Source organism: Gymnodraco acuticeps, unplaced genomic scaffold (assembly GCF_902827175.1).
Source record: "Gymnodraco acuticeps unplaced genomic scaffold, fGymAcu1.1, whole genome shotgun sequence".
Taxonomy (NCBI): Eukaryota; Metazoa; Chordata; class Actinopteri; order Perciformes; family Bathydraconidae; genus Gymnodraco; species Gymnodraco acuticeps.
The window spans coordinates 13,305-21,835 of record NW_022990987.1 but is presented as its reverse complement, the minus strand read 5'-3'; the positions used below and the strand labels follow the sequence as shown (position 1 = coordinate 21,835).

At 44.1% G+C, this 8,531-nt stretch overlaps 1 long non-coding RNA gene across 1 annotated transcript; it reads right to left on the bottom strand.

The window, feature by feature from the left end:
- Window positions 1-4,663: 4,663 nt before the first annotated feature.
- LOC117559110 lies at window positions 4,664-8,313 on the bottom strand. Its single transcript, XR_004570925.1, has 2 exons — window positions 8,144-8,313; window positions 4,664-5,056 (listed from the first exon to the last, which is right to left on the bottom strand). It is a non-coding gene; the product is annotated as an uncharacterized LOC117559110 (long non-coding RNA).
- Between the last annotated feature and the right edge of the window lie 218 nt (window positions 8,314-8,531).

Below are 8,531 nucleotides of genomic sequence, written 5' to 3'. Positions count from 1 at the left end.
GAGATTTTTACTTGTCCTTTGGTGTGCCTTGGGCACAAAAAGTTTGGGAACCACTGCTCTAGTCTATACATACAATAACTGAGGACATATGTAAACATTTCCCTTCAGTATTAGTTTCTCTCGCGTCCCAGGAGAGAAGCTTAAAGAATAAGAGACAATGGAGTCTCTGAAAAGGGTCAAGTTGGTTACTTTAATTAAGTAGCGTGGTAATGCAACAAACAGAGGTGTAGAGGGAGCGATATCAGCTGTTATCTCAAAGTTGCGGCCGTGGAAAGAGAGCGAGTACACGTCCGTTCTCTGACTGTGGCCGGCAGCACATGTACCTCAGAGTCAGTTGCTTCAGAAGCGACGCAAGAATACCTCCAAGCCTCGCCACGGAAAACGAAGAAGAATGGAACAGGCTAACAGGTGTGCAGCAGGCAGGCCCGGTTCCAGAGCAAAATGACTCAGGGTGCATCTGAGATTAGAGAGGGTGCAGTGGTACAGTGCTATTTTTATAAGTGGGGAGTGGACCTAACACCCTCTAGGGGGGTCCTCACCTCCTCTAGGAGGGTCCTCACCTCCTCTATGGGGGTCTGGGGGCATGCTCCCCCGGGTAGATTTTGTTTTTAAATATTGAAGTTAAAAGCATCAATCTGGTGCACTTTGAGAGCAACATGAAGAGATCTATGGATCTACAGTAAGTGCTCTTTGCTTGATTCATGCCTTCCCAGTCCCTTCTCACGTACAAGAGCATGGCGCCAGTTGTTGTAGCCAGTTGTGGTGAAGGCATCTGACTTACTTGAACCGAAATGTCTACATGCATAGCAGAAGATGGCATCTTTTTTACATGAATATTCCAGCCAATCTCTGTTTTGAAACCATGAGCTGCAAAATGAGCGCCTTACCTGCACGCAGAGGACCAGGTCCACTTGCACTTGCGGGCCGCCGAGGGGTGGCGGTGTTTGGGGCAACGAAGATGGCTGCGGCTGCTCCGCCTCTGTGGGCCAGGCGGGCAAAGCCGGCGAGTCGGGCGGGAGGACGTTAGTGTCCACGACAGTGCCCGCGGGTAACGTAATGTCCCCATGATCTGAACTGTTATTCCTGCAGTAGATGCAGTGTTACTGCTGGCGATAAAGGGCTGGTTGTTTTAACCATTTTCTGATGTCCATCACTGACTGCTGTGCAAGCACTTTGCAGATGACGAACGCGCAGTGGCACAGGTCAGGCGCACCTGACATAATAACGTTACTTACCGTTTAAATTGACCAATATATATATATGCAGCAGACAATGTTATTTAACCACAATTATACTATATTCTTATTATTCTTATTATTACTACTACTATTATTATTATTGTTATTATATATGTAATGTTTTTCACTTTTCACTTTTTTTTTTTCACTTTTCATTTTTCAAATGAGGGTGCATAACGACTCAACTGAGGGTGCAATGCACCCTTATGCACCCCCGTAGAACCGGGCCTGGCAGCAGGTGTGCGTCATATGCGAGGCACCGCCTTAAATGGAGCGCGATTTGTTTGAAAACTCAAAACTGAATTACGAAGATGGACACATTTGTGTTGCTGTCTAGTTCGATGAATGCATTTATTGAGAAGGAGGAAGAAATAGAGCGAGAGTATCGGCGGCATCTGTCTGCTCAGAGGAGGAGGATGTTCTGTCGGCACCTTTGCGGAGGAAGATGTGCTCGGGTAGGAGAAATAATGTATTGTTTTATTCAATGTTGGGAGAATGGGTAAAGTTAGTTAAATAAGTCTTGCTGCTTGCATTCCGTACGAGTTTTATTCTCTAATGTGAATCAAGTAAATGAACTATCCATAATTACTCCATAGTTAGTTTGTGAATTGTCATGGTTTAAATCCCCCTTGGTAGACACCCCTTTCTACTGCCATGCTTCCCGCACAATAAGCAAGCCACATTTTTGTCCCGTGTCAATTTTGCATATATTTAGTATGTGCATGTTTGTAGTCGTTCTAACACTTATTGATGCGGAGCAAATGTGTATCACATTGAAATTGTTTTTTTAATAATGTAAAAACACACACACACACAAGCAAATTGCAGATTAGAAAAAAAGAACCGTTAACAATAAACAAATGTCAAGTAAACTGAAACTGCCCTCCATTTTTTAGGTTGTGCAGGCTGATTACTGCAGTATCAATGCCACCGTGCCAGTCCTCCAGCGATTATTTGCCAACGAGGAGGGGAGGGGAGGCCATCCAGCAGCTCCTATTGGCGCTGAAGATGGACAGGCACCACGGATGGGGGGCCACTCTGGAGACGCTGGTGTTTCTCTTTTGGATTGCCAGTGGCTCCGCTTACAGAGTGGTCTCCCGTGTCTTCAATGTGCCTCTGCCGTCCGTCCACCGGATTGTCCACAGGATGGTGGATGAGGTGGTGGCCGTCTTGCCCCAGTTTGTCCGTCTCCCAGGCGCGAAGAACTTGCCGGGGGTTGGTGACGGTTTTGCCCGGTTGGCTCGCCACTAAGCCTTTTGCAAGGCAGCTGGGGCAATTGAATGCTGCCACATCCGAATCAAATGCCCAAGCGGCCCTGATGGTCCAGACTACTGCAACAGGAAGCTATTCCATTCAGTTGTGTTGCAGGGCATCTGTGACCATCAGGGACGCTTTGTGGACATCTTTGTGGGTTACCCAGGATCCGTGCATGCCGCACGGATTCTTAAGAACAGCCCCATCTACTCTAGGGTGACTTACCCTCCACCAGGGTACCAGGGTATACCTAGCTGATGGTGGCTACCCATGTCTTCAGGAACCCCTGGCCCTTATCACACCATATAAGAGGCCAATGAGAGGCATGGCAGAACAACGGTTTAATTACCATCACTCCAGGGGTCGCTCAATCATTGAGCGGGCCTTTGGGGTGATGAAAACCCACTTCAGGTGCATCTTTTTAGAAACACTTGAAGTACATCATGAGTTTGTCCCCAAGGTAATGAATCATTCTAATGTTTCTGTAGCAAATTAGTTAATTCAAATTCTAATATCCTTATCCTGCTATAGTAAGACTGTCTTAATGCCTAACAATTGCATAGTCACATAGGCTTACAATACTATGCATCACACTTTGTTTTGTCCTTTTTTTGCTCTGCCTTGTGCACAGGTTGTGACAGCATGTGTCATTTTGCACAACATCTGTGTCGGGGGTCTCCTACCTGGAGAAGACGCCACCCTGGAGGAGGACAACCAGCCACCTGCTGCACATGAAGGTGGAGGGGCAAGTGAGAGTGGAGCAGCATGGCGTGCGGCCCTTGTCAACTTGCTGTTGCTCCACTGGACCATGACTATTTTGCACAGGTGAAGAACATGGCTCAAATCCCATGTCACAATCTGCTTATGTACTTGAGTAACTGTATTTTGTAAAATGAGCATCTCTCCAGAACAGAACCACTAAACTAACATAACACTTTCTCCTTCTGTTTGCAGCCTTGAAAAAGTCCTGGACAGCCACAACATCACCAATTCTGCCTACATGTGGGAGATGGACCCTCTGGCAGGAGGCTGCGCTCAATCAGGAACAAAACCTCTATCCACCTGAACAGTTTCTTCCCCTCCGCTACCGGCCTCTTAAACAAGGCCCGGGCCCCCCCACTGACACTTTACCTCAGCCACAACGCAGACTCTATACACATTACATTAATGCACACAATGTTCAAATATTGCTTACTGCACATATTTCATATTATATTCTATAATTCACTGCATTCTATTTGGCTGTAAATTACTGCTTTGCTTTATTGAATTGCTATCTATCTATATTTGTTTAGTGTTGTTAATATAGTTCGCTATCTGTGTACTTATTTTCGTTTTTTGTTTTATGTTATGTATGCACCATGACATCAAGTCAAATTCCTCGTACGTGTGAACCAGTGGTTACGTTAGACTTTTTCGTTGTCCGTCATGTTGACGGACAGGATCGTAAAATTTCCGTCATAATCCATTATTACCCGTCATTTATTTTTCATGTTTTAATGATGAGATGAGACATATTTCATATTTATGTTTGGGTACTGAGCAGCAAATTCTCATTCATTCATTTTTTTAATGATTCATACAGAACTTTTAAGGGCATGGAGAAAAAAAAGATGAACAGAGACACCGACCGTGTGGTCACTTTTCATGTCAACACGAACATGAATGATTAATTTGTTCCTGCACTGACAGCAGAGGGGGCAGAGGCCGCTAAAAACACCACGACCATTGTGCCTAAACAGGCAAATATGAACAATGCCATCATTTTAAATGAGACAATTAGTTTCACATAGTTACAGACTACAGTAGAGTACAGTAGATCGCCCTCAGTCCATGGATGTATAATAAGAACCTTAGTCGACCTGGCCACTAAGGATGTCATATAATGTGGGCCGCTGGTGGACATTTTGGCGCTGTTCCGAGTTGTGTTCTAATCCGTCAAAATGACGGACTGCTTTCAGATTTTTCCGTCATTGTTAGAAAAAATTCGTCATTGACGGAAAATATTCGGTTAACGCGACCTCTGGTGTGAACCTACCTACCTGGCAATAAACCCGTTTCTGATTCTGAATAATATATATATATTCATATATCATACTTGATGTCTGCAAACCTTTTTTACACATATTGGTGCACATTGTAGCATAAAACACAAATATCAACAAAAGAGGCAAAGTCAAAACAAGGTTTATTTTCATTCCAATGTCATTTTTTATTTTGGTGCAAAACGCTCTAAGACGGCTAAAAACTTGTCGGACCTTTCTCGGGCCTCTGCTGCTCTCCTCTCCTCTGCCTCTCTGATAGAGGATGTCCTCCCTTAAGAGATTAAAGTAGGGATCCTTTCTCACCCTCTTTTTCGTTCCTCTCCGTGTCGTCCTTCTCTTTTTTCTCTCACACTTTCTGACCATCCTGGGCAGTGCTTGGGCCTGGATTGTCCTCTTGAAGGGGGGGCAGAGCGCCGCACACTGCCCTAATGCCTCATCCATTAGGACAAACCAGACCCAAGTTGCTGCCGTGGGTTTCCCATCCTCGGTGCCCTGTCCTGAGGCGGGACACTTGCATTCCTGAATAGTGAAGACCAAACACATACACGCATTAATATATGAAAACACAATACATATAATCATGTCTAACCTCTCACACCTTGTACTTGTTTTTGAGGTTGTCCCACTTTTTCTTGGCTTGGACGTGGGTTACACTTCCCTTTATCCCCATTTTTGCCACAATTGTCCTATGTAAATGATAAGAAGGAGAAAGCAGCGATTAAATTACATCTTGAACCATATTTACTAACTAAACAATCTCACTTGCTTCTCACCGATAACCGTGTCCCAACCGCCCGTGAACAGGTGCCGGTGCTCAGCACGGAGGCGTATAAATGCCTCCGTCTGTTCCTTAGTCCCTTGAGCAAACACCAGAAACAAAAGCATGTTATAATGTCGTGTGTAATTAATGAATACCAGGCCAAACACTCTGTTGCCAGTTTATTACAGAAACTGAGTTTAACTGCAGTCCGGTTTCAACATAAACTACCCAGGGCTGCCAACATTTGAGTTCAGCTTGGAGTGAGATTTTTTTTTTGGTGAACCGAAGTAATAAGCGTTCATGTGACAATGTATATGCTACAGTGTTACAAATGTATTGAACATGTACAAACTAGGGTTTCCCATAAATGTACCGGGCGCTACAGTGGAATACGCATACACAGTGTACCCGCGACTCTTACAATGAAGGCTCGATAATCAGCTCACAGCATATAAAATGGCATATATGTAAGTGCTATTTTATAAGTGGGGGGGGGGGGAGGGTCCTCACCTCCTCTATGGGGGTCTGGGGGCATGCTCCCTCGGGTAGATTTATTTTTTAAATATTGAAGTTAAAAGCATCAATCTGGTGCACTTTGAGAGCAAAATGAATGTATGGATACATCTCTCAACACCCATATGAAACAGAACTGTAAACAGATTTTCTTTTTCTTTATGGATATTTTACAAATCACTGCCCTTTTAAACTTTATTCTTGTTTTACTGTCATATAGTATTTCATAACTGTTTTTCATTTATTCTCATAAATGGTGACCAAATCGTTTGAGACCCACTGAGATAACTAGACTAAAGTTAACTATCTAAACAGAGTCCTTTACCTCACTAGGCGCCGCCCCACCTCTTCCCACATACAAAAATATTAAATTAGAGCTAATCTCCAATCCTTTCGAAAGGAGAAGTTTGGGAGATAAATTGATACTTAAAGACCTTGGACCGGACCAACCCGATTTGTATATATCGCAGCAAGCTCGTGAAAAAGACAAAACGTATCAACGAGGCTTCTCACGTAGCTGGTACACCAGAAAGGCATGGCAAGCTGGATGCAAAGAGGTAAATGCTGTCTTTTGTTTCCCATGCTTGCTCTTCAAACAGCCGGGGACAGATACGATCTGTTCAGAAACTAGACAAAAGTTAAACAAGTACAAACCACAGACTGTGTCATGGAGAATACAGTCGCTGGTTTATTTATGTCTGTATAGGCCGTTGTTGTGAATGTGGACGGTCGGAGCATACAGTATATAACGTTAGCTTAGCCAAGCTCCATTTTGAAAACACGCATTTTAAAAAGGGTTTTTCGCCTGCCGTCTGTCTGCAGACTTGTCAAAGCATTAATTCATGGTTTTTACTAACCGGTATCAGTATGTTGTTACGTCGGCATCATTTAGAAACGTGTATTACAATTTAATCACGGTAAAATATGTTCATCTTGTTGTAGTTGTAGCCCCCTTGCCAGCGATTCTCTCTCTAGTTTAGCATACTCAGCCCGACTCAGCCTGGTTGTTCCTGGCCCTAGAACCACGATTTTATGGGGCCAGAAAAACTGTGAATTAGGACCCGTTAGCCGGTACTAGGCCAAGTGGAAACGCAACCAAAAACGGTCCCCGCACGGCTCGGCACTGTCTGTGTCATGGCGAATACAGTCGCTGGTTTATTTATGTCTGTAGACCGTTGTTATGAGTGTGGAGTGAGCATATACAATGTTAGCTTAGCCTGGTCGACCCAATCTCCATTCAGAAAACAAGCATTCTAAAAGGTTTTTCGCCTGCCGTTTATCTGCAGACTTGTCAAAGCATTAATTCATGGTTTTTACTAACCGGTATCAGTATGTTGTTACGTCGGCATAATTTAGAAACGTGTATTACAATTTAATCACGGTAAAATATGTTCATTTTGTTGTAGTTGTAGCTCCCGAGCCAGTGCGTCTTGTTTGAATGATGCGAGTAAACACAGCTGGCAGCCGCGGTGAAACTTGAGCGACTAGAGCGATGCAATAGGAGCGTTTAGAGCGAAGCGAATATTCGCATCGCGTCCGGTCTGAACGCAGCATTAAAGCGAGCTCCGTGCTGCACTGGAAACGCGTCATTACATCACCAGAAGTCCTAATTTAAGGGGTCATTTCTCCCCAAAACAAAATGTTTTACTCACTATATCAACAGCCCCACCAAAAATATTTTCCACCAGCCGCCACTGGTGGTGAGTTTGGTAGTAATAAGCTGTATAATAGTGATTGAATATTATTGTATTCTCTTTTTTCGGAGTTGCACTTTGCAGACGGTCCCTGAGCACTCGTTTCTTCTCCGGCTGCAGATAGAGACCAATTTAATGTGTCCAGCTCGGAGGACAGCACGTATTGGCTTTTTTTGATCAAAATGTGATTGTAGTTCGTTGTCAACCTTACCACGGTACTTAGGAGACGTCATTTGTGTCTGAATAACGTTTTGTTCATGAGTTATTGATCTGTGAAATCAGAATCTCCCAATATCGTTCCAACTTTACTGAACTAAGCCGGAAGACCGTCTCATTTCGTAGACAGCTCGGTTTGCTGTTCCTTCACTTTATTTTTAAATGTATATACATTTAGTTTGGACGAAAACTTAGCGTGAGGAAAGGCAAGTGTGGCGTGAGTGCGTGAGATATGGGTTAATTCCGTGACTCGCACGCTCAATGCGTGAGTGTTGGCAGCCCTGCTGTACCGAAAATAAATACCTCACGATGTACCTATCTAAATATGAACTTGCTTTACTTTCATGGAACACATTTTTGGAGATAACAAATTTAACAAAGTTTTCTACGCCACTGTACATACAGTAGCCTACTTAGATTTACATGTGTACTGCGTCGCTTCAGCCATTCTCCGCCAAAGATGTTTGAAATTGGTCAGTATGCAAAGCATTGTGGGGATTTTAAGTCCGCGGAGTCTACACATGTGCATGCTCGAAATTTCCCGCAACGAAGTACGCCGGGCTCGGTAGAATTTCATGTATGCTGGACATTGGAACAGTCCTTCGGCGCCACTCGATGACGTAGTATACTTGAAATAGTTGCTTTGCAGCAGTTTTACTTGCGATTGAGAAATGGCCTCTATCTCATTCAGAGCTCCTCCTCTTCAATGGCGGCCGGTGACGGGGGTCCTCCCACCACTTTCTTCTATGTCCGATATCGCGTAAAACAGAGGATTTAGACGTTGTGTGGTCATTGTATAACTCCACACGCC